Below are 27,833 nucleotides of genomic sequence, written 5' to 3'. Positions count from 1 at the left end.
ACCACAATGTGGCTTTTGGAGTGTGATACGAGGTGCATTCAAGTTCTAAGGCCTCCGATTTTTTTTTCTCTGGACTGGAAAGAGATAGAAACATGCGCATTGTTTTAAAATGAGGCCGCGTTCATTGTCAATACGTCCCAGAGATGGCAGCATCGTACGGCAGATGTAATTTTACCGCCAGCGGCGAGAATGAGAACTGTTTTAAATACTTAAAATGGCGACGTTTTTCTTACTTGAACAGTGTGCAATCATTCGTTTTCTGAATTTGTGTGGTGTGAAACCAATAGAAATTCATCGACAGTTGAAGGAGACATGTGGTGATGGAGTTATGGATGTGTCGAAAGTGCGTTCGTGGGTGCGACAGTTTAATGAAGGCAGAACGTCGTGTGACAACAAACCGAAACAACCTCGGGCTCGCACAAGCCGGTCTGACGACATGATCGAGAAAGTGGAGAGAATTGTTTTGGGGGATTGCCGAATGACTGTTGAACAGATCGCCTCCAGAGTTGGCATATCTGTGGGTTCTGTGCACACAATCCTGCATGACGACCTCAAAATGCGAAAAGTGTCATCCAGGTGGGTGCCACTAATGCTGACGGACGACCACATGGCTGCCCGTGTGGCATGTTGCCAAGCAATGTTGACGCGCAACGAGAGCATGAATGGGACTTTCTTTTCATCGGTTGTGACAATGGATGAGACGTGGATGCCATTTTTCAATCCAGAAACAAAGCGCCAGTCAGCTCAATGGAAGCACACAGATTCACCGCCACCAAAAAAATTTCGGGTAACCGCCAGTGCTGAAAAAATGATGGTGTCCATGTTCTGGGACAGCGAGGGCGTAATCCTTACCCACTACGTTCCAAAGGGCACTACGGTAACAGGTGCATCCTATGAGAATGTTTTGAAGAACAAATTCCTTCCTGCACTGCAACAAAAACGTCCGGGAAGGGCTGCGCGTGTGCTGTTTCACCAAGACAACGCACCCGCACATCGAACTAACGTTACGCAACAGTTTCTTCGTGATAACAACTTTGAACTGATTCCTCATGCTCCCTACTCACCTGACCTGGCTCCTAGTGACTTTTGGCTTTTTCCAACAATGAAAGACACTCTCCGTGGCCGCACATTCACCAGCCGTGCTGCTATTGCCTCAGCGATTTTCCAGTGGTCAAAACAGACTCCTAAAGAAGCCATCGCCGCTGCCATGGAATCATGGCGTCAGCATTGTGAAAAATGTCTACGTCTGCAGGGCGATTACGTCGAGAAGTAACGCCAGTTTCATCGATTTCGGGTGTGTAGTTAGTTAGAAAAAAAATCGGAGGCCTTACAACTTGAATGCACCTCGTACATATGTAGACAAACAGAATCTCGAAAGTTTCATCTACAATTAATGTAGCACCATATGGATTCAAACAGTGAGCAACGCATGCACAATGACTACTGGGGAAAACGGTCAGCACATACCTGATAACAGAAATACTGACACAATATTCGACATGCTCGACACCTCTATCGGCGTTACCGACTCAGGGCTCCAGGCACCATCGTAGACACTGTGAGCCGGCAGCCAGCCGCCTTAAAACTGACCAGTGCTCGGGCGTCTAACACTTTCCAGGTGAGCACCATCTCACTGGCTCCAAGCGACTAAGGGAAGTAATTCTGCGCAGGCTTGTAAAAGGGGGAAATCACCCTTCTAATGCGTTAGCGGAGTTAACTGTCCACAAATACCTCCTCCTTGCTGTAGTCATGTCCAGAGGCTCTCGGTGACGGTTCAGGAACAGTAGCTGAACACTGCCCGTGCACTAGCGACGGCGTCTCTGTTCGTAAGAAGCCAGTGCTTGTTAAGGATACTATGTGTTACCTGGTGAGAGCCTGAACCTGCAAGCGGACACTGTATAAATGAAATAAATTGTATTACATGGCTCATCTATGTCTCTGAACATGACTTTAAGCTTCTTGATTTACTGATACTGTGTTATTAACAGAAATGAATCATTTAGCAATACAAACTTGATTCAATTATAACATCATTTACAAAGCGTTGGAAATTAATGTTTGATTATAAATTCACCTCTCTTCTAATTCTCACATATCGTTAGAGCTCCGACAGTATTCCGCCTATGACATTGTCATTTATAGCGCAGCATAAATTAGCTAATATTGGAGTCCAGTTCGGAGCCAGGAGGAGACGTCTGTAGACACGATCTCTTCTTTCGTTCTGTTCTAACGTGGTAAAGGTTTGAAAAATGGTCATAATTTTTCTATGGAATGTTTTCCTCCCATAGCACTGTGCTTGGAATTTTGTTTCGGATTAAATGTTTAAGATAGGCTGCGCGGTAACTACACACCACATCTGTTTACTCAACCTGATAAAAATTAAATGATCGTATAGCACTGATGGCAGGGGGGCCCCATCCGGAGAATTTCGGCCACTGGGTGCAAATCTCGTTTCAGGATGCGCCGCACTGGGCGACTTGCGCGTCATGGATGATGAGATGATGACGAGAATAACAAAACACCCACTCCATGGGGCGAAGGAAATCTCCTATCCGACCGGGAATCGAAACCGGACCCGCTGCGTGGTAGACAAACACTCAGCTAAGCAGGCGAACACCTAATCAGCTTGTGTTAACAGATGTGGAATATTGTTATCCCTATCTTAGATATATGACCCCTAAAGAAATTTCCCAACAGACTGCTATAAGAGGAAAACTTTCCATGGAAAAATTACCGGCATTTTTCAAAACAGTGTGTCACATTTGCAACCTCAGAAATGAACGAAAGAAGGTTTAGTAACGTTCTGTCAGCAGACGTCTCCTCTCGTCGTCACCAGACTCAGAACTTGACTTCAAAATTAGCTGATTTACGATTTGTTACAAATGACAGTGCTATAGATGGGCTGTTGCCGGAGTTCTAATGATATATGAGAATCAGGAGAGAAGGGAATTCGTTTCAAAATCGTAATGTCCCACGCTTTGCAAATGATGCTGAAAATGTAACGAGTTTTTATTGCTAAATAATGCATTTCTGTTAATAAGACTGTACGGGTAAATTAAGCAAGTTACAGTCGTGTTCAGCGGCGTACATGAGAGCTGTAATGAAATTTTTTCCCATTGTTGACTGCTGGATCACAGTGTCTACATCTCCTCCCACGACCATAGGTCAGCAGCAGAGACAGAGTCCTGCAGCATCTCGTCGCATTTATGGTGGTGGCTATACTATTAACAGGTACGCACAGACCGATTTTTCGAGTAGCCATTGTGCCTGTGTTGTTTACAATTTGAATCCACATTCTGGTACCTTATTGGCAGGTGATGCGCGAACTCCACACCTATTTGAGATCCCTACAAAAGTATAGTAGCAGAGGCACCGCGATCTCTGTGTGTCGCTCACTTGGTAATGGAAAATTTTTCTGCACTATGGCTATCGACACGCATTTGGGTGATAGGGGCGTACATGTAGTGGGAAAGTGCGTGTCTTTTCATTCTGCCTGGGAGAGCTGTTCGAAGACGGCCAAATTCATTATTCTTGCATTATTGAGTTCAAGAGTTTTATATCATCGCCAGAAACTGATAATATTGCAGAGTTTATTTGTACAAATTTAGTGTTGTGGTAGGATAGTAGCAATTCTGTGGCTTTCCACTATTACAGAATACTTGTACATGCATTGTCTGCCATTGTTATAGCTTCGATGAGTTTTCGTAGGAATGATTTTATTAACACTGGGATGTGCTAGAAATCGAGCTAAATAATGTCATTGGATTACTATGGATCAGTGAAAATTATGTCGATAGCGTTCATCACAGATTTTTTTCTGTAGTTCGTATACGAACTAAAATGTACTGCTAGATTACTGTGTTTAGGTATCGTAATTGTAGTTACGTGCCTTCATTCCACCTGGGAGTGCAGTCTCACTGAACGTCGTATTGCCCTAACGAAAGCGCAAGTTTTAAAAGCAAAATGTTTGGAGGAGGAGGGAAATGGTGCTTCTTATTGGTCCAGAGAAGGGCTTGGCACTTAAACTGTTAACGGTGTTTGTCTGCAAAGGCGTCGGCGAGTAACGACTCCTTTGCTGTAGCGTGAAGTTCCCTCCCTGAATAATGAGGAGTTCCTAACGCTGCAGACATCTCCCCAGCGTTCTACTGAAATTTGGGGGTAAGTTGTCCGTAATCTATATGTTTATATGTAGCAGTCTTTGATATTTCTGACGACATATTGGTACCTGCTTACCGTTAGTTCTGTGGATGGTATATCCCTCTCCCAGAACTGATGTTGTACCAGTATCTTTTGCGGTAGTAGCCAGGTTTGATTTTATTAGGTTAGAATGGACTGTGTTTGCAGCTGTTAGTGTTTACAGCTATAAGCCACACAAGGGAAGGGGGGAGGCGGGGGTTTGCAGATACTGGTCAGATCTCTAGGACCGTATTTTATAGTGCTGCGTTACACGTACAAAAATTAGCTGTAACCTCATTACTTCAACCAATACGTTTACGACCTTAGCTTAACGTGCCCTACATCTACATGTACATGGATACTCTGCAAATCACAGTCAAGTGGCTGGCAGAGAATTCATCGAACCACCTTCAGAATAATTCTCTATTACTTAAATCTCGTAAAACGCGTGCAACAAATTAACACCTGTACCTTTTCTTGTGAGTTCTGATTTCCCATTTTTTTGTTATGGTGATCGTTTTTTCCTATGTAGGTCGGCATCAACAAAACATTTTCGCATTCGGAGGAGAAAGTTGGTGATTGAAATTTCGTGAAAAGATTCCACCGCAACTGAAAACGCCTTTGTTTTAATTATGTCCACCCCACATCCTGTATCATTTAGGTTACACTCTCCCCCTTAACTCGAAATTATACGAAACGTGCTGCCCCTTCTTTGAAATTCCTCGATGTACTCAGTCAGTATTATCTGGTGAGGATCCCACAACGCATAGCATTATTCGAAAAGAAAACAAGCATAGTTAGGCTGTCTCTTTGGTAGATCTGTTACATTTTGTAAGTGTCTTGCCAATAAAACACAGTCTTTGGTTAGCCTTCGCCGCAACATTTTCTATGAGTTCCTTCAAATTTAAGTTGCTTTTAATTGTAATTCCTAGGCATTTAGTAGAATTTATGGCCTTTAGATTTGACTCATTTATCGTGCAACCGAAGTTTAACGGATTTCTTTTAGCACTCATGTGGATGACCTGACGCTTTAGGTTGATCAGGGTCAGTTGCCAATTTTCACACGATACAGATATCTTTTCTAAATTATTTTGCAAAATATTTTGATGTTCTGAAAACTTTACTAATTGATGAACGACAGCGTCATCTGAAATGAAACTTAACACGGCTGCTCAGATTGTCTCCTAAATTGTTTAAATAGATAAGGGACACCAAAATGCGTATAAAACTGTCTTGTGGAACGCTAGAAATCACTTGCGCTTCACTCGATGACTTCCCACCAATTACTACTAACTGTGACCTCTCCAATTTTACTAGATGTCGCTTGTGTGGTACATTGTTCAAAAGCCTTCTGGAAATCTAGAAGTACGGAATTTATTTGAAATCCCTTGTCAACTGCACTCAACATTTAGTGCGAGCAAAGAAGTAGTTGTGTTTAACAAGTACGTTTTTTCAACGTAATTCATAATGTTCGAACACAATACGTGTTCCTAAATCCTGCTGCATATCGACATTAATGATATGGACCTGCAATTTAGTGTATTAGTCCTACAACCTTTCTTGAATATTGGTGTGAACTGTGTAATTTTCCAGTCATTCCGCTAACATACCTCACGTAGGACCAGAATCTCTTTGGATTTTTTGCCAGGTTTCGAGACAAAGTCTCGTTGTAGAAACTGTTATATGCATCTCGCATTGAAGTCCGTACTAAATTTCCAGCTTCTGTAAAATACTGCCAGTCTTGGATACTTTGCGTCCGTTTGACTTTGACATGCTCTTTAGTTATTTCTGCAACACAGTGCACACTCATTTTGTGTATCAAGGAGCATCAGCTCCGTCGTTTGTTAATTTATTTGGTATAAATCTCTCAATTGCTGTCGATATTACTTCTTTGTATTCAAGCCGCATCCGGTCTACACTTACATTATTAATTTGGAAGGCGTGGGCATTGTCTCCAATAAGACGTCCAGTGAAATATTATCTGGTTTTTCAATAGATATATTTTTCGTTTATTTTTGGAGGATTCGGGGGTTACAATATTCAGTCTCGCTACGACGACCATGTGTTTACTAATCCCTGTATCCGTTTTGATGATCGTTATTAGCTCAGGATTATTTGTTGCTAAGAGGTCAAGGCAATGGGAACCACTGCATTAAAGACACACAACATGTATCCAGAGGACATGTAGCCTGTAACTGGAAAAGTGTCATGATGATCTCTTCATTGGCAAAATATTTCGGAATAGTCCTCCATTGGGATCTCTGGGGCGGGACTGCCAATGGCGAGGTGACCGTGATAAAAAGATTGAATAATCATCGAAAGGATAACGTTCTACGAGACGAGGCGTCGAATGTGAGAAGCTTGAATGTGGTGGGGAAGGTAGAAATTCTGAAAAAGGATATGCAAAGGCTCAGTCTAGATATAGTAGGGATCAGTGAAGTGAAATGGAAAGAAGATAAGGATTTCTGGTCAGATGAGTACAGTGCAGCAGAAAATGGTATAATGAGAGTACGAAGTACGAATGGGAGGGTAGAGCAGAGAGTGTGTTACTGCGAACAGTTCAGTGATGGTGTTGTTCGTATCAGAATCGATAGCAAACCAACACCGACGACGATAGTTCAGGTATACATGCCGACATCGCAAGATGAAGATGAAGATATACAGAAAGTATATGATGATACTGAAAGGTTAATACAGTACTAAAGGATAGATGAAAGTCTAGTAGTCATGGGGAACTGGAATGGAGTTGCAGGGGAAGGAGTAGAAGAAAAGGTTACAGGAGTATATCAACTTGTCACAAGGAATGAGAATGGGATAAGATTAATTGAGTTCTCTAACAAATTTCAGCTACTAACAGCGATTAATCTGTTCAAGAATCAGAAGAGGAGGCAGTATACTCGAAAAAGACTGGGATGTATGGGAATATTTCAGCTAGATTACATCGTAGTCAGTCAGAGATTCCGAAATGAGAAATTGGTTAAGGCGTACCCAGGAGCAGATTTAGATTCAGATCACAATATAGTGGTGCTAGAAAGCAGGCTAAAGTTCAAGAGATTAGTAAGGAAGATTCAATACACAAAGAAGTGGGATACGGAAGCACAAAGGGATGACGAGACACGCTTCAAGTTCTCTAAGGCTATAGATACAGCAATAAGGAGTAGTTCAGTAGGCAGTACGGATGAAGAGGAATAGACATCTCAGAAGTTGAAAAGAAAATCATAGGTACATGGAAGGTAGCTCCGAAAAAACCTTGGGTAACAGAAGAAATACTTCTGTTCATGGATGGAAGAAGGAGGTACAAAAATGTTCAGGGAAATGGAGGAATACAGAAATACAAGACCCTGAGGAATGAAAGAAATAGGAAGTGCAGTAAGGCAAAGACGCAATGCCTACATGAGAAACGTGAAGAAATCTAAGAAGAAATGATGGTCGGAAAGACTGGTTGAGCATATAGGAAAGTCAAAAAACCTTCGATGACATTAAAAGCAAGGTTGGAGGCATAAAGAGTGCTACGGCAATTCAACTGTTAAATGCAGCTGAGAGAGCGGATACGTGGAAACAGTAGATTGAAGGCCTCTATGAGGGAAACGACTTTTCTGATGTGATAGAAGAAGAAGGAAAAGGAGTCGGTTTAAAAGAGACGAAGGATACACTATTAGAATCAGAATTTAAGAGAGCTTTGGAGAACTTAAGGTCAAATAAGGCAGAAGTGGTAAATAACTTGCGATCAGAATTTCTGAAATCATTGTGGGAAGTGGAAACAAAACGACTCTTCGCGATGGTGTGTAGAATGTATTAATCTGGCGACATACCATCCGAATTTCGGAGGAACATCATCCACACAAATGCGAAGACTGCAAAACCTGACAACTGAGAGAACTATCGTACTCGTACAATCAGCTTAGCAACTCATGCATCCAAGTTGCTGACAACGGTAATATACAGAATAATGGAAAAGAAAATTGAAGATGTGCTAAATGATGATTAGTTTGGCCTTAGGAAAGGTAAAGGCACCCGAGAGGCAATTTTGTCGCTGCGGCTGAAAAGGGAAGCAAGACTAAAGAAACATCAAGACACATTCATAGGATTTATCGACCTGGAAAAAGCTTTCGTCAATGTAAAATGGTACATGATGATCGAAATACTGAGAAAAGCAGGGGTGAACTATAGGAAGAGACGGGTAACATAACATTACGAGTGGACGATCAAGAACGAAGCGCTCGGTTTGAAAAGGGTGTAGGACACGGATGTAGTCTTTCCCCTCTATTGTTCAGTCTGTACATCCAAGCAGCAATGATGGAAATAAATCAAAGGTTCAGGAGTGGAATTCAAATTCAAGGTGAAAGGGCATCAATGATACGATTCGCTGATGACATTGCTATCTTGAGTGAAAGTGAAGAATAATTACACGATATTCTGAATGGAGTGAACAATCTAATGAGTACAGAAGATGGGCTGAGAGTAAATCAAAGAAAGACGAAAGTAATGAGAAGTATTAGAAATGAGAACAGTGAGAAACTTAACATCATGACTGATGGTCACAAAGTTGATGAAGTTAAGGAATTGTGTTTCGTAGACAGTAAAATAACCCATGTCGGACGGGGATAGGAGGACATCAGAAGCAGACTAGCACTGCCGAAAAAGGCATTTCTGGCCATTATAAATCTACTACTATCAAACATGGGCTTTACGTTGAGGAAGAAATTTCTGAAAATGTAGGTCTGGAGCACAGCATTGTATGATAGTGAAACATGGACTGTGGAAAAACCGGAACAAAAGAGAATCGAAGCATTTGAGATGTGGTGTTACAGGCGAACGTTGAAAATTAAAACTGACACATAAAGTAAGGAATGAGGAGGTTCTGCACAGAATCGGAGAGAAAAGGAATATGTGGAAAACACTGACAAGGAGGAGTGTCAGGATGTAAGGGAAAGACTTCCAGGGTACTAGAGGGATCTGAAGAGGCCACAAACTGTAGAGAAAGTCAGAGATTGGAATATATCAAGCAGGTAACTGAGGACATATGTTGCAAGTGCTACTCTGAGATGAAGAGGTTGGCACAGGAGAGGAAGTCGTGGCGGGCAGCATCAAACCAGCCAGAAGACTGATGACACAAAGAAAAGAGGTCAAGTATGTTTTCACAACCATTTACTATTCGCCAGTGCTCATGAACTAACCGCTCGAAATAATTTTCAGGGAATGCATTTAGCACGATTTCGGATGATGTTTTCTGCGAACCTCCGGAATTAAACACGTGTTACGGCCAAAAAATCGAGAGTAAATTAAAGTCACCACCAAGTATAAATGTATGAGTCGGGTATGGGTTTGAAATCAAACTCAAGTTTTCTTTGAACTTTTCAGCAACTGTATCGTCTGAATTGGGAGGTCGGTAAAAGGATCCAGTTATTATTTTATTCCGGTTGCCAGAATGACCCCTGCCCATGCTAACTCACTGGATCTATCTACTTCAATTTCTCGACAAGCGAAACTACTTTTAACAGCAAGAAACACTCCACGTCCAACTGTGTTTAACCTATCCTTTCGGAAAACCGTTACGTTCTTCGCAAAAATTTCCGCTGAACATATATTCGGCTTTAGCCAGCCTTCGGTGCCTGCAACGACTTGAGCTTCAGTACTTTCTATTAGAGCTTGGAGCTGTGGTACTTTTCCAGCACAGCTACGACAATTTAAACTATTGTACCGATAGTTTCTGTATCTATGTCCTACCAGTGTTCGGCCTGCACCCTTTGTGACCGAAGCCATTTTTGTGTTTTACCGTCACACTCTTTCTTAAAAAAGACCTCCCAGTCACGCCACACAGTCCCTGTTACGTGTGTAGCAGCCTCCTGCGTGTGGTGGACTCAGAGCAACCCGAAACCCAATCACCCCATGGCACAAGTCGACAGATCTGTTGCGTACACAATCGCAGAAGTGTGTGAGCCTTTGATTCAGACTCTCCCCTCGGCTCTGTATCAGAGGTCCGCAGTCGGTCCTGTCGACTGTGCTGCACACGGTGAGCTCTACATTCATCTCGGAAGCTAGACTGGCAGCCTTTACCATTTCTGTTAGCGGCTCGGAACCGGAGGGAACCTCTTCCGATCGAAAGCGATACACATCATTGGTACCGACGTGAGCCACCACCTGTAACGGCTGCAACCTGTGCTCTTCATGACATCAGGAAGGACCTCTTCCGCATCTGGAATGACTCCACCCGTTATGCATACGGAGTGGACATTGACTTTCTTCGCCATCTTGGCAGCCATGCCCCTAAGGGACCCATAACGTTCCTAACATTACAGCTTCAAGGTACCAATAGCTCCACACTCTATGATTACCCAGATCTTGCAGGCTCAGAGAATTCCTCTGAAACAGGACAGGCGACGTCATCTGGCTGAGCGACAGTGTCAACCACAGACAGCACCTGGAACCTGTTTGTTGGAATAACTGGGGAGGACTCATGTGTTGCCTGCCACGCCCCTAGGCATGATCCCACTCGATCACAGGTGAGGGGTTAACCTCAGTGCGAGCAGGAACAGGGCTGGCCACCGGTGAGGACCGAAAGAAGAACTCGGACATGCTGGACGCCCGCTGGATCCCCACAGTCGACCCACAACAGTGGTGCCCATCCACTGCAGCTACAAGTTATGTAACCGAAGCCATCACAGCCTGGAGATGAGAGTGAAGTGTCACCAACTCAGCTCACATGTGCACACAACAATCATAGTCCATATCCATACTAAAGATCTTGGAAAAATACACTACCCAGACAAACGAACTATCGACGTGTACTTTAGACCCTGAAGAAAATGCAAGAACTGTGTCTAGTAAATTAGATTAATATGCATAGATTCAAAAACCTAATTACCAAAGCACTCAGGTGAGACTAAATAGTTTGCCCCTGATTAGTAACTTGTAATATGTCAAGAAGTCGGTTTACTTTCCGATCCAGACGCGAAACGCGAGAACTGTGTCTATTAGATGTTTAATTAACATGTAGAAACTCGAGAAACTAAACTATCAAAGCACACAGAAGAAATTATACAATTCGTCCTGGTTGGGCCTCGGACAGTTGCTGCTGCATGACTGTAGGCATGCCTTTGCAAGAGTTTATGCATCGATCTACTTTCTTTTTGCTATGTATTCCCATCAGGCTGACCTCACCAGGTGATGGACGTGCCATGACGTCCCACAATCTAGTAATGTAGTGGTGACTTGGCTGGGGTTTATCTATCACAGTATGCTATTTCTTATACATACGGTATCGGTAGTGCCTATAGATTTGGCAATGACGTCATTATTTCAAAGAATGTGTTCGTTTCTCACAAACATACACTATGATGGTACACGTATTAGTAATGAAATGGTGGTTTCAAAATGGTAATTGCGCTAGTGCTGTATTGGTTTTCACTTACAGGATCATGACATCGACGCAACAAGATATGAAGTCGAGAACAATGATTCAGAACTATGAAATTCGATAAACTATGTCTAACTGTGGAAAATATTGAAGAATTAGAGTATTTGCTTAAATGCCTGTATGTGGCCCCTGCTGGTGCCTCAAATGACTTAATATTAAATTGTTATTAACAGATGGACCTAAAGAGATGTAAGTTAACATAATTTGTTATTAACTAACAGCCTGATCCTCCATCTTTGCTGCCTAGCTTTTTAGTGAATCCCTCCTACTCTGATGTTCCAGTTTTATAACATGGAGTTGGAGATAGGTACTTGCTCCTCATTGGTCCATTGAGTTCCTCGCCATTTTATTGTAATCTCATTGGACGAGAGAGACAGGGTGTGGGTTGCAAACCAGTTTCACATCACGTGACCAGTATTGCGTCCACGAGCATAAGTTGTGCACGGTAAGAACCCGTGAACGGTATCGAGTTACATAATGACCTTGAATACAGCTCTCACAATAACTTCAGATGTGCTGAGACTCCTCTGGGTGATCTTGATCAGTTTTGGGTGGTTTCCCGTTGAGTTTACGTTGAGGTGACATTCAATATATGTCGGCCAAATATATAACCTGAGACCAGGTGTATAACCTCACATCAGATGTGATAAGATTGTTATTTGCTCCAGAATGAACCTTGCTATGCTACTCATAACATATTTTCTAAAACATTTCTTCTTCTTCTTCTTCTTCTTCTTCTTCTCCTTGTGAATTATCTACTGCGGGTGCCACTTGTCCGCCCACAGTCGCCATCTTCCTCTGTCTAGGCTTTCCCCAACGTTCATATTCCGTGCCTTCATTGCGTCCTCCACATCGTTTTGCCACATGCGTATTGGGGGACCCCTTTTCTTCTGCTGAGATTATCCATCGTAGTATCCTGTTTGGTATCGTCTCTTCATTCATCCTATTCACACGGCCAAACAACATATCCCTATCCATTTTCAAATGGCTCTGAGCACTATGGGACTCAGCTATCCATTTTCATCCTTTACCAGATTATCCCATTGTTTTCCTATCCATCCTAGGACAGCTTGAGCTTCGTCTCAATTATTCCATCTCAGTGGCCAGCAGTTATTTATTTCAGCTCTGTACAAAACTACAGTCTGAACTATGGTATTATATATTCTTTTCTTCGTTGTTCTTCTTATCTTTGTATGCCACAGGACAGAGTTCATTCCTTTTCTTAAGCTCGTCCATTATTAATCATAACAGTGATTTTAACATTGCTTGCGCCCTGTTTATACCTCAAAATATTTTGCTTTTTCCACACGGACCATCACTTCTTCATCTACATCCAGATTATTTAGTTTTTCCTTTCCAGCAACCACACACTTCTTCGTGTTAATCTTCAGGCCAGCATTAAAGAATCGCCAAAGAAACTGTATAGGCATGAGTATTCATATACTTACGTATGTAAACAGGCAGACTACGTCGCTACCGTCGGCAGTGCCTATATATAGACTCCAAGTGTCTGACACCGTTGTTAGATCGGTTACTGTAGCTACAATGGCAGGTTATCAGGATTTACGTGAGTTTGAATGTAGTGTTATAGTCGGCGCACGAGCGATGGGACACAGCATCTCCGAGGAAGCGATGAAGCAGCGACTTTCCCGTACGACTATTTCACGAGTGTACCGTGAATATTAGGAATCCGGCCAAACATCAAATCTCCGACATCGCTGCAGCCGGAGAAAGATCCTGCAAGAACGGGACCAATGACGACTGAAGAGAATCGCTTAACGTGACACAAGTGCAACCCTTCCGCAAACTGCTACAGATTCTAATGTAGGAACATCAACTAGTGTCAGCGGGCGAAACATTCTACGAAACATCATCGATATGGGCTTTCGGAGATGAAGGGCCACTCGTGTACCCTTGATGGCTCCACGACACAAAGATCTACGCCTCGCCTGGACCAGTAACACCAATATTCGACTGTTGATGACTGGAAACATGTTGCCTGGTCGGATGAGTCATGTTCAATGTTGTATCGAGCGGATGAACATGTACGGATATGGAGACAATCTCACGAATCTATGGACCTTGCATTCCAGCAGGGGACTGTTCAAGCTGGTGGAGGCTATATAATGGTGTGGGGCGGGTGCATTTGGAGTAATATGGAACACCTAATAAGTCGAGATAAGACTCTGGCAATTCACACGTACGAAAGCATCGTGTCTGATCACCTGCATCCATTCATGTACACTGTGCATTCCGACGGACTTGCGACAATGAGATACACCAGAGTTGCTGCAGGGACGCTCTTCTGAGTTCAAACACTTCCGCTGGCCACCAGATTCCCCAGGCATGAACAGTATTGAACGTATCTAGGATGCCTTTCAACAAACTGTTCAGAAGAGATCTCAACCCCCTAGAACTCTTACAGGTTTATGGACAGCCCTGCAGCATTCTTGATGTCAGTTCCCTCCATCACTGCTTCAGACATTAATCGAGTACATGTCACAACACGTTGCGGAACTTCTGCGTGCTTTCGGGGGCCCTACGCGATATTAGGTCGGTGTACCAGTTTCTTTGGCTCTTCAGTATATACTCCTCTTTAAGCTTTCTTATCACTGCCTCATATCACCTCCTGTTACTTAAGTCTGATCATCTGCAAAATACAGGCTAAATATCTTATGTCCTCTAATATCACTCTCGTAACCTGGCATTTTCTGTGCCAGGACTGTAGGATTGTTCCTACATACAGCTGAAATAGGGTCGGTGACAGCCCATATCCCTGCCGCAGACCTGGATTCACCTCGAATTCTTTTATCCAAGTATTTCCAATGCTTACCCTCGCTGTGTGATTTTCATATAATTGCATAACAGCTTTAAGCAACCTTTGATCTTACTCCATCTGTTTCACCTTTCACACAGTTAGTTGGTTGGTACATTATCATAAGGTTGGTTGATTGATTTGGGGAGGGGACCAGACAGCGAGGTTATCGGTCCCATCGGGATAGGGAAGAATGGGGCAGAGAATCGGCTTTCCCCTTTCATAAAACCATTCCGGCAGTTTCCTGTAGCAGTTTAGGGAAATCATGAACATGTGGTTTCTCTAGGTGCATCAATGCACCATGCGTCTCCAATCCTACCTTTGTTCGTTTTTCACATATTAGTTTCATCGTGGAGATGTTTTTCATTAGCGTTCTTCCTACTCGGAATCCAGCTTGCTCTTCTAGCTACTTATGAGTTGTTTCTTTCTCTACCGGATCTTTCAGTACCTCCGAATACAGTCTTCCAACGAAAGGGATCTCTGTCAATGTCCTATATTTATTTAGCTCATTACGTGTCCCTTTCGTATGGACCGGTCTTATGTAACACGTTTTCCTTCCCGATGAAACACCTTCTTCATTTTATACTCTTTCAGGCAGCATCCTTTGCATCTCCAACAATTCAGTGAACCAAATTTTACAAGCTCATATTATATTGATCCATATCCTGGTGCCTTCTTCATCTCACAGGTCCTCACAGCCTGTTGAAGAACATTTCTATCCAAACGCCATAACTCATAACGTTGCGTTCTCACTTCACAGCTACGTGAAAGTTCAGGTCAATTTTCCTGGAATAAATCCGTGGAAGACATTGTCCGTTGACCATCATTAATATTATTATGATTTAACTTGTCATTAGATTACATTCTTATTGACCCGATTGTTCACCATGCCTGACTACTACGCGCCCCACCAATCATCCTCTCTATATATTAATATCTTTCTTGCCACGCCTTGTTTTTCCTTTTTAACATTTATGTTTTTACGTCTCTTTGTAGTGTTCTGTATCTGTCTCTACACTGACTGTCATTTTTATGCAGGAACGTCAAATAAGCTTTCTTTCTGCATCCCACCAGACTGGTTTCATCTTCTTCACAAATTCTTCAAGCGCTTCTTTCGCGGCTTCATCTGCGGCCTTCTTTATATGCTAATATTCCTCTTCTGCTGTTCTCTCTGCAGTTTGTGTGCCGTTCATCTTCCCATGGAAGACTGGCTTCACCATGCTTCAGAGTTCTTCCTACCCTCTCATGAAGGATACGGAAAAGAAATAACTAAGGATAACAAGAGAATCTAAGTTACATAGTTCACCCACCGGCTCTTGCAGGGAAGGAAGGGGAATGATAGGTCATTGCAGGAAATTCTTCTTCTGGCTCCTCAGTCAGGGCCTCTTTGGCAACGATGGCCCTGCCGTCAGCTAAGCACCAGCATAGCCCCCAACTTTATTGAAGCAGGCAAACCAACCCGCCTGCACGAACAGTGCTTCGTTAACATGGTGTCTGCTGGAGAGGTTCTACAACCTTTCGTAGTATGTTAGTCGTGAGATACAAACAACCACGGTACGTACTAACACAGCACATGAATCTGTTTCATGTATACAATATCTTCGAGATGTGTTCCGGTAGAACTGACACCGGCATCTACCTCGCGTCAAGAGCGCTCATATACCCGTGGAATACTGCGTACAGTTTCGCAGCTTACCTCAAATCGGCATGAGGAATCTGCACCTTGCTTCAGGTTTTCTTCACAAGAACTCTCAATTGTTCTCAAATATAAAAGTACAATGAGGGTAGGCCAGGAACACTTGTGGGACAGGAAATCTGTCCATGTCCTCCTGTCACGGAATCTGTTTTTAGCACTCCACAGTCATTAACACCGAAGGAGAATCGACATAATGCACAAATTTCCTCGTACGTGTAACTACACGTATTTTATTCGATTAGACGTATTCCCTGAGACAGCAGTGTAAGTTACTGTATTGTGAATGGATGAAAAATCATGAGTCCCTAACAGACAGACCAACACAATTCCAGCATAAACACAGACAAAAGATATTTATTGATGGCTTGCTCCATGAGTTGAATGATGATTCATGACAGCCTATTCGTGCTTACTGTAAAGATTCACAAACTAATGACTCTGAAATACGCCTCATCTGTCAGCATGACAGCTGTAATAAGCTATGCACGTAGTTCAATAAAGTGTTCATCCCTGCTGGAAAATCGGCTGCAGAAAGTGCATGCGAATGCTGCAAGTGGTATGGACATAGCGGGTTACCATGTGGCAATCACCATGTAGTTGTGTGGCCACCTTCCCACAGCTATTTAATTAAGGGTGATATTTGGGCCTTTTTCGGCTGCGTGAAGAACAGATGTTTCCTTCAACTGCTGTGACACCGATCTTCAAGATTTCTCCGAAACAGAAGTAGAGGGCTCCAATGTCCGTGCTGCCCAAATCGACGATCAATTACCTGAACTGCTCTGACAGAGCACAAACGTTCTGGAAACTTCACCCACTTCAGACGTTGACATATCGCATATGGTAATACAAACGTGAAATTGCCAACTGTTAATTATTCTATATTATTGTATTTGACCTAACTATATATTTAAGTGGTGTGTAAGTAAACCAGGAAAGTAATTCACATATCAACAGTAACTTCGGTGAAACGAAGTACAAAACACACCCTGTGAACCTAAGAATAACATTAAGCCAAACGTATCAAAGAGGATATTTTGAAAGTTCATGTAGTATATTCGTTTCGATCCTGGTGCTTTCTCGTTCTCTGTAAATCTCATCATATGCCGCATAGACTGTTGTAGGCAATGATCTACGTCGTGGTAATGGGACGTTTCTGTATAACATTTTTTCTTCATATACTTGTGAGATACGTGTTTTGAAACTTTTACCTTACATTTTTGTTACGTGATCGTACCATTGTCTCTGCAAATAAATTATAGAGTATCGATATTAAAATTTAATTGTATTTTATGTCAACTAAACGAATACAGAGACTTCATTATTGTTTCAGAACAGCGTTACCTATCAGTACTACGTAACTTTGCTTTAATGAGCCTGTACGAACTGCTTTTACGTTCCAAACGTCATTTAAATTTAAGCGATAATTCTTGCGTCGAGATGTTTCTGTAGGCTGCATCCGCAAGTAAAGCGGATGGAAACTATATTTCTGGTGTCGTCTGTGCATGCTTTGTGGAAGTTACAACAATCCAGAGCGAAAATTTTCTTGAGAAACGGTGAAGTGTGATAATGTAAGTGACCGTGCGAGGCACTACATCCTGAATAACTGAAACTTAAAATTAGCAACAAATTAAGTTAAATTTTTACACTGTAGCGAAGTGTGTGCTGATATGAAACTTCCTGTCAGACTGACACTTAGTGCTGGACCGAGACTCTAACTCTGGATCTTTGCCTTTCGCGGGAAATTGCAGAGGTTCCGAGTTCGAGTCTCAACACGGCACACAGTTTTAATCTCTTATACGCCCATAAGACAAAACGTTATGACCATTGCCCACTGAAGCACTGTCTGCCGCCCGGTGGCGTGGCGAGAACGTGACGCGATAACGAAAATATTTAAGGGGGGGGATCACCCTAGAGAAGATATGGGCTGCAAATGGGGAAATTCATTGAGATAGGAGACTCTGACAAAGGGCAGATTATTATTAAGCAGATGCTGTGGTCGGCAATCTCGAGAACGGAGAAGCTGCTCACGTGCTACTGTCGTATCTACTGAAAGAAGTAGAAGGACAGCGAAACAACCATTAGGCGCTAAATGGGCTGGACATCCACGACTCTTCACGGAACGTGGTGTTTGTAGGTTCGTCTGCCTTGTAAAGTGGGATAGATAGTGACTTGTGGCATCTCTGCCAAAAGAGCACCATGCTGGTGGACGCACAAATGTTTCGGAGCACATCGTTCATCGTACATGCTTGGTGCTCCTCATGTTCAAATGCTCACCCATCGACATCGTCAGTTACGATTGCAGTGGGCACGGAACAAGCGGGATTCGAACGTCGGTGAATGGAGACGTGTCGGCTCTTCGGGTGAATCACATTTTCGCTATACCAGGTCGACGGTCGTCTACGCAAACGCAGTCATCGAGGTGAACAGCGGTTCGAAACGAGCAGTGCGCCACGGAAACAGGTTGTTGCAAGCAGTATTATGTTATGGAAGATATCCTCCTGCTGTTGCGTGGGACCTGCGGTAGTAGTCTAAGACACGCTGAGATCCTGATGTCTTCATGCTTGATGTCTTCCCCGACGGCGATGTCATCTTTCAGCGGTATAATTGTCCTTGTCTCGGAGCCAGAACCGTGCTACCGTGGTTTGAGGAGCGTTATACTAAGTCATGTTAACGTCTCGGCAACCAAATTCGACTGACGTAAATTCTATGGAATCCATCTGGATCGCTATCGGGCGCCATCACCGCTTACGAAAATCAGCTGCCCGTTAATTACGCAAATTACTGTCGGATCCCTGATACGCATAATCAGTGATGTATTTCGATCCAAGGATAGACAAACGAACTATTATGCATGTGGACATAGTGTATAAATGGCGGTAATATCGTGATCACAAGTTATAAAATGGCAGCAGGCCGCTGGTGGCCGAGAGGTTCTAGGCGCTTCAGTCTGGAACCGCGCGACTGCTACGGTCGCAGGACCAAATCCTGCCTCAGGCATGGATGTGTGTGATGTCCTTAGGTTAGTTAGGTTTAAGTAGTTCTAAGTTCTAGGGGACTGATGACCTGAGATGTTAAGTCCCATAGTGCTCAGAGCCATTTGAACCATTTTGTATAAAATGGCAGTGCATTGGTGGAGCAGTATCCTGTACTAAAGTAATTGTTTTGAAAAGGTGTCTGATGTGATTATGGCCCCTCGACCGGAATTAACGAATTTTGATCGCGGAATGCTATTCCTTTTCTAATACCACAGGTTCAAGAATTTGTCGGGAATACCAAATTTCCGCTGGGAGGTAACAGCCAGATAGCTGTACCCTCTGAGTTCTTTGGGACTCTTACTTACGTTTGACGTCTCGGTTACGAGTACGAAGAATTGTATCGGTGATGTAATGAAGTACCGACTGCGGCTATCTGGTTGTTACCTCCCAGTACTGTGGGACTTTAGATTACGTCTGATGTCTCAGACGCCTGGTGACGCCTAGAACAGGTGACAGCCGGCCTCGGTGGCCGAGAGGTTCTAGGCGCTTTACTCCGAAACTGTGCGACTGCTACGGTCGCAGGTTCGAATCCTGCCTCGGGCATGGATGTGGGTGATGTCCTTAGGTTAGTTAGGTTTAAGTAGTTCTAAGTTCTAGGGGACTGATGACCTGAGATGTTAAGTCCCATAGTGCTCAGAGCCATTTGAACCATTTTGTATAAAATGGCAGTGCATTGGTGGAGCAGTATCCTGTACTAAAGTAATTGTTTTGAAAAGGTGTCTGATGTGATTATGGCCCCTCGACCGGAATTAACGAATTTTGATCGCGGAATGCTATTCCTTTTCTAAATCCACAGGTTCAAGAATTTGTCGGGAATACCAAATTTCAGCTGGGAGGTAACAGCCAGATAGCTGTACCCTCTGAGTTCTTTGGGACTCTTACTTACGTTTGACGTCTCGGTTACGAGTACGAAGAATTGTATCGGTGATGTAATGAAGTACTGACTGCGGCTATCTGGTTGTTACCTCCCAGTACTGTGGGACTTTAGATTACGTCTGATGTCTCAGACGCCTGGTGACGCCTAGAACAGGTGACAGCCGGCCTCGGTATCCGAGCGGTTCTAGGCGCTTAACTCCGAAACTGTGCGACTGCTACGGTCGCAGGTTCGAATCCTGCCTCGGGAATGGATGTGGGTGATGTCCTTAGGTTAGTTAGGTTTAAGTAGTTCTAAGTTCTAGGGGACTGATGACCTCAGATTTTAAGTCCCATAGTGCTCAGAGCCATTCGAACCATTTTGTATAAAATGGCAGTGCATTGGTGGAGCAGTATCCTATACTAAAGTAATTGTTTTGAAAAGGTGTCTGATGTGATTATGGCCCCTCGACCGGAATTAACGAATTTTGATCGCGGAATGCTATTCCTTTTCTAAATCCGCAGGTTCAAGAATTTGTCGGGAATACCAAATTACAGCTGGGAGGTAACAGCCAGATAGCTGTACCCTCTGAGTTCTTTGGGACTCTTACGTTTGACGTCTCGGTTACGAGTACGAAGAATTGTATCAGTGATGTAATGAAGTACCGACTGCGGCTATCTGGTTGTTACCTCCCAGTACTGTGGGACTTTAGATTACGTCTGATGTCTCAGACGCCTGGTGACGCCTAGAACAGGTGACAGCCGGCCTCGGTGGCCGAGAGGTTCTAGGCGCTTTACTCCGAAACTGTGCGACTGCTACGGTCGCAGGTTCGAATCCTGCCTCGGGCATGGATGTGTGTGATGTCCTTAGGTTAGTTAGGTTTAAGTAGTTCTAAGTTCTAGGGGACTGATGACCTGAGATGTTAAGTCCCATAGTGCTCAGAGCCATTTGAACCATTTTGTATAAAATGGCAGTGCATTGGTGGAGCAGTATCCTGTACTAAAGTAATTGTTTTGAAAAGGTGTCTGATGTGATTATGGCCCCTCGACCGGAATTAACGAATTTTGATCGCGGAATGCTATTCCTTTTCTAATACCACAGGTTCAAGAATTTGTCGGGAATACCAAATTTCCGCTGGGAGGTAACAGCCAGATAGCTGTACCCTCTGAGTTCTTTGGGACTCTTACTTACGTTTGACGTCTCGGTTACGAGTACGAAGAATTGTATCGGTGATGTAATGAAGTACCGACTGCGGCTATCTGGTTGTTACCTCCCAGTACTGTGGGACTTTAGATTACGTCTGATGTCTCAGACGCCTGGTGACGCCTAGAACAGGTGACAGCCGGCCTCGGTGGCCGAGAGGTTCTAGGCGCTTTACTCCGAAACTGTGCGACTGCTACGGTCGCAGGTTCGAATCCTGCCTCGGGCATGGATGTGGGTGATGTCCTTAGGTTAGTTAGGTTTAAGTAGTTCTAAGTTCTAGGGGACTGATGACCTGAGATGTTAAGTCCCATAGTGCTCAGAGCCATTTGAACCATTTTGTATAAAATGGCAGTGCATTGGTGGAGCAGTATCCTGTACTAAAGTAATTGTTTTGAAAAGGTGTCTGATGTGATTATGGCCCCTCGACCGGAATTAACGAATTTTGATCGCGGAATGCTATTCCTTTTCTAAATCCACAGGTTCAAGAATTTGTCGGGAATACCAAATTTCAGCTGGGAGGTAACAGCCAGATAGCTGTACCCTCTGAGTTCTTTGGGACTCTTACTTACGTTTGACGTCTCGGTTACGAGTACGAAGAATTGTATCTGTGATGTAATGAAGTACTGACTGCGGCTATCTGGTTGTTACCTCCCAGTACTGTGGGACTTTAGATTACGTCTGATGTCTCAGACGCCTGGTGACGCCTAGAACAGGTGACAGCCGGCCTCGGTATCCGAGCGGTTCTAGGCGCTTTACTCCGAAACTGTGCGACTGCTACGGTCGCAGGTTCGAATCCTGCCTCGGGAATGGATGTGGGTGATGTCCTTAGGTTAGTTAGGTTTAAGTAGTTCTAAGTTCTAGGGGACTGATGACCTCAGATTTTAAGTCCCATAGTGCTCAGAGCCATTTGAACCATTTTGTATAAAATGGCAGTGCATTGGTGGAGCAGTATCCTATACTAAAGTAATTGTTTTGAAAAGGTGTCTGATGTGATTATGGCCCCTCGACCGGAATTAACGAATTTTGATCGCGGAATGCTATTCCTTTTCTAAATCCGCAGGTTCAAGAATTTGTCGGGAATACCAAATTACAGCTGGGAGGTAACAGCCAGATAGCTGTACCCTCTGAGTTCTTTGGGACTCTTACGTTTGACGTCTCGGTTACGAGTACGAAGAATTGTATCAGTGATGTAATGAAGTACCGACTGCGGCTATCTGGTTGTTACCTCCCATTACTGTGGGACTTTGGATTACGTCTGATGTCTCAGACGCCTGGTGACGCCTAGAACATGTGACAGCCGGCCTCGGTATCCGAGCGGTTCTAGGCGCTTTACTGCGAAACTGTGCGACTGCTACGGTCGCAGGTTCGAATCCTGCCTCGGGAATGGATGTGGGTGATGTCCTTAGGTTAGTTAGGTTTAAGTAGTTCTAAGTTCTAGGGGACTGATGACCTGAGATGTTAAGTCCCATAGTGCTCAGAGCCATTTGAACCATTTTGTATAAAATGGCAGTGCATTGGTGGAGCAGTATCCTGTACTAAAGTAATTATTTTGAAAAGGTGTCTGATGTGATTATGGTCCCTCGACCGGAATTAACGAATTTTGATCGCGGAATGCTATTCCTTAACTAAATCCACAGGTTCAAAAATTTGTCGGGAATACCAAATTTCAGCTGGGAGGTAACAGCCAGATAGCTTTACCCTCTGAGTTCTTTGAGACTCTTACTTACATTTGACGTCTCGGTTACGAGTACGAAGAATTGTATCGGTGATGTAATGAAGTACCGACTGCGGCTATCTGGTTGTTACCTCCCAGTACTGTGGGACTTTAGATTACGTCTGATGTCTCAGACGCCTGGTGACGCCTAGAACAGGTGACAGCCGGCCTCGGTGGCCGAGCGCTTCTAGGCGCTTTACTCCGAAACTGTGCGACTGCTACGGTCGCAGGTTCGAATCCTGCCTCGGGCATGGATGTGGCTGATGTCCTTAGGTTAGTTAGGTTTAAGTAGTTCTAAGTTCTAGGGGACTGATGACCTGAGATGTTAAGTCCCATAGTGCTCAGAGCCATTTGAACCATTTTGTTTAAAATGGCAGTGCATTGGTGGAGCATTATCTTGTACTAAAGTAATTGTTTTGAAAAGGTGTCTGATGTGATTATGGCCCCTCGACCGGAATTAACGAATTTTGATCGCGGAATGCTATTCCTTTTCTAAATCCACAGGTTCAAGAATTTGTCGGGAATACCAAATTTCAGCTGGGAGGTAACAGCCAGATAGCTGTACCCTCTGAGTTCTTTGGGACTCTTACTTACGTTTGACGTCTCGGTTACGAGTACGAAGAATTGTATCGGTGATGTAATGAAGTACTGACTGCGGCTATCTGGTTGTTACCTCCCAGTACTGTGGGACTTTAGATTACGTCTGATGTCTCAGACGCCTGGTGACGCCTAGAACAGGTGGCAGCCGGCCTCGGTGGCCGAGCGGTTCTAGGCGCTTTACTCCGAAACTGTGCGACTGCTACGGTCGCAGGTTCGAATCCTGCCTCGGACATGGATGTGGGTGATGTCCTTAGGTTAGTTAGGTTTAAGTAGTTCTAAGTTCTAGGGGACTGATGACCTGAGATGTTAAGTCCCATAATGCTCAGAGCCATTTGAACCATTTTGTATAAAATGGCAGTGCATTGGTGGAGCAGTATCCTGTACTAAAGTAATTGTTTTGTAAAGGTGTCTGATGTGATTATGGTCCCTCGACCGGAATTAACGAATTTTGATCGCGGAATGCTATTCCTTTTCTAAATCCACAGGTTCAAGAATTTGTCGGGAATACCAAATTTCAGCTGGGAGGTAACAGCCAGATAGCTGTACCCTCTGAGTTCTTTGGGACTATTACTTACGTTTGACGTCTCGGTTACGAGTACGAAGAATTGTATCGGTGATGTAATGAAGTACTGACTGCGGCTATCTGGTTGTTACCTCCCAGTACTGTGGGACTTTAGATTACGTCTGATGTCTCAGACGCCTGGTGACGCCTAGAACAGGTGACAGCCGGCCTCGGTATCCGAGCGGTTCTAGGCGCTTTACTCCGAAACTGTGCGACTGCTACGGTCACAGGTTCGAATCCAGCCTCGGGAATGGATGTGGGTGATGTCCTTAGGTTAGTTAGGTTTAAGTAGTTCTAAGTTCTAGGGGACTGATGACCTCAGATTTTAAGTCCCATAGTGCTCAGAGCCATTTGAACCATTTTGTATAAAATGGCAGTGCATTGGTGGAGCAGTATCCTATACTAAAGTAATTGTTTTGAAAAGGTGTCTGATGTGATTATGGCCCCTCGACCGGAATTAACGAATTTTGATCGCGGAATGCTATTCCTTTTCTAAATCCACAGGTTCAAGAATTTGTCGGGAATACCAAATTTCAGCTGGGAGGTAACAGCCAGATAGCTGTACCCTCTGAGTTCTTTGGGACTCTTACTTACGTTTGACGTCTCGGTTACGAGTACGAAGAATTGTATCGGTGATGTAATGAAGTACAGACTGCGGCTATCTGGTTGTTACCTCCCAGTACTGTGGGACTTTAGATTACGTCTGATGTCTCAGACGCCTGGTGACGCCTAGAACAGGTGGCAGCCGGCCTCGGTGGCCGAGCGGTTCTAGGCGCTTTACTCAGAAACTGTGCGACTGCTACGGTCGCAGGTTCGAATCCTGCCTCGGACATGGATGTGGGTGATGTCCTTAGGTTAGTTAGGTTTAAGTAGTTCTAAGTTCTAGGGGACTGATGACCTGAAATGTTAAGTCCCATAGTGCTCAGAGCCATTTGAACCATTTTGTATAAAATGGCAGTGCATTGGTGGAGCAGTATCCTGTACTAAAGTAATTGTTTTGTAAAGGTGTCTGATGTGATTATGGTCCCTCGACCGGAATTAACGAATTTTGATCGCGGAATGCTATTCCTTTTCTAAATCCACAGGTTCAAGAATTTGTCGGGAATACCAAATTTCAGCTGGGAGGTAACAGCCAGATAGCTGTACCCTCTGAGTTCTTTGGGACTCTTACTTACGTTTGACGTCTCGGTTACGAGTACGAAGAATTGTATCTGTGATGTAATGAAGTACTGACTGCGGCTATCTGGTTGTTACCTCCCAGTACTGTGGGACTTTAGATTACGTCTGATGTCTCAGACGCCTGGTGACGCCTAGAACAGGTGACAGCCGGCCTCGGTATCCGAGCGGTTCTAGGCGCTTTACTCCGAAACTGTGCGACTGCTACGGTCGCAGGTTCGAATCCTGCCTCGGGAATGGATGTGGGTGATGTCCTTAGGTTAGTTAGGTTTAAGTAGTTCTAAGTTCTAGGGGACTGATGACCTGAGATGTTAAGTCCCATAGTGCTCAGAGCCATTTGAACCATTTTGTATAAAATGGCAGTGCATTGGTGGAGCAGTATCCTGTACTAAAGTAATTATTTTGAAAAGGTGTCTGATGTGATTATGGTCCCTCGACCGGAATTAACGAATTTTGATCGCGGAATGCTATTCCTTAACTAAATCCACAGGTTCAAGAATTTGTCGGGAATACCAAATTTCAGCTGGGAGGTAACAGCCAGATAGCTTTACCCTCTGAGTTCTTTGAGACTCTTACTTACATTTGACGTCTCGGTTACGAGTACGAAGAATTGTATCGGTGATGTAATGAAGTACCGACTGCGGCTATCTGGTTGTTACCTCCCAGTACTGTGGGACTTTAGATTACGTCTGATGTCTCAGACGCCTGGTGACGCCTAGAACAGGTGACAGCCGGCCTCGGTGGCCGAGCGCTTCTAGGCGCTTTACTCCGAAACTGTGCGACTGCTACGGTCGCAGGTTCGAATCCTGCCTCGGGAATGGATGTGGGTGATGTCCTTAGGTTAGTTAGGTTTAAGTAGTTCTAAGTTCTAGGGGACTGATGACCTCAGATTTTAAGTCCCATAGTGCTCAGAGCCATTTGAACCATTTTGTATAAAATGGCAGTGCATTGGTGGAGCAGTATCCTGTACTAAAGTAATTATTTTGAAAAGGTGTCTGATGTGATTATGGTCCCTCGACCGGAATTAACGAATTTTGATCGCGGAATGCTATTCCTTAACTAAATCCACAGGTTCAAGAATTTGTCGGGAATACCAAATTTCAGCTGGGAGGTAACAGCCAGATAGCTTTACCCTCTGAGTTCTTTGAGACTCTTACTTACATTTGACGTCTCGGTTACGAGTACGAAGAATTGTATCGGTGATGTAATGAAGTACCGACTGCGGCTATCTGGTTGTTACCTCCCAGTACTGTGGGACTTTAGATTACGTCTGATGTCTCAGACGCCTGGTGACGCCTAGAACAGGTGACAGCCGGCCTCGGTGGCCGAGCGCTTCTAGGCGCTTTACTCCGAAACTGTGCGACTGCTACGGTCGCAGGTTCGAATCCTGCCTCGGGCATGGATGTGGCTGATGTCCTTAGGTTAGTTAGGTTTAAGTAGTTCTAAGTTCTAGGGGACTGATGACCTGAGATGTTAAGTCCCATAGTGCTCAGAGCCATTTGAACCATTTTGTTTAAAATGGCAGTGCATTGGTGGAGCATTATCTTGTACTAAAGTAATTGTTTTGAAAAGGTGTCTGATGTGATTATGGCCCCTCGACCGGAATTAACGAATTTTGATAGCGGAATGCTATTCCTTTTCTAAATCCACAGGTTCAAGAATTTGTCGGGAATACCAAATTTCAGCTGGGAGGTAACAGCCAGATAGCTGTACCCTCTGAGTTCTTTGGGACTCTTACTTACGTTTGACGTCTCGGTTACGAGTACGAAGAATTGTATCGGTGATGTAATGAAGTACTGACTGCGGCTATCTGGTTGTTACCTCCCAGTACTGTGGGACTTTAGATTACGTCTGATGTCTCAGACGCCTGGTGACGCCTAGAACAGGTGGCAGCCGGCCTCGGTGGCCGAGCGGTTCTAGGCGCTTTACTCCGAAACTGTGCGACTGCTACGGTCGCAGGTTCGAATCCTGCCTCGGACATGGATGTGGGTGATGTCCTTAGGTTAGTTAGGTTTAAGTAGTTCTAAGTTCTAGGGGACTGATGACCTGAGATGTTAAGTCCCATAATGCTCAGAGCCATTTGAACCATTTTGTATAAAATGGCAGTGCATTGGTGGAGCAGTATCCTGTACTAAAGTAATTGTTTTGTAAAGGTGTCTGATGTGATTATGGTCCCTCGACCGGAATTAACGAATTTTGATCGCGGAATGCTATTCCTTTTCTAAATCCACAGGTTCAAGAATTTGTCGGGAATACCAAATTTCAGCTGGGAGGTAACAGCCAGATAGCTGTACCCTCTGAGTTCTTTGGGACTATTACTTACGTTTGACGTCTCGGTTACGAGTACGAAGAATTGTATCGGTGATGTAATGAAGTACTGACTGCGGCTATCTGGTTGTTACCTCCCAGTACTGTGGGACTTTAGATTACGTCTGATGTCTCAGACGCCTGGTGACGCCTAGAACAGGTGACAGCCGGCCTCGGTATCCGAGCGGTTCTAGGCGCTTTACTCCGAAACTGTGCGACTGCTACGGTCACAGGTTCGAATCCAGCCTCGGGAATGGATGTGGGTGATGTCCTTAGGTT

This window comes from Schistocerca nitens, chromosome 8 (genome assembly GCF_023898315.1).
Source record: "Schistocerca nitens isolate TAMUIC-IGC-003100 chromosome 8, iqSchNite1.1, whole genome shotgun sequence".
NCBI classification, from domain to species: domain Eukaryota; kingdom Metazoa; phylum Arthropoda; class Insecta; order Orthoptera; family Acrididae; genus Schistocerca; species Schistocerca nitens.
Note: the sequence above shows the minus strand (reverse complement) of the source record.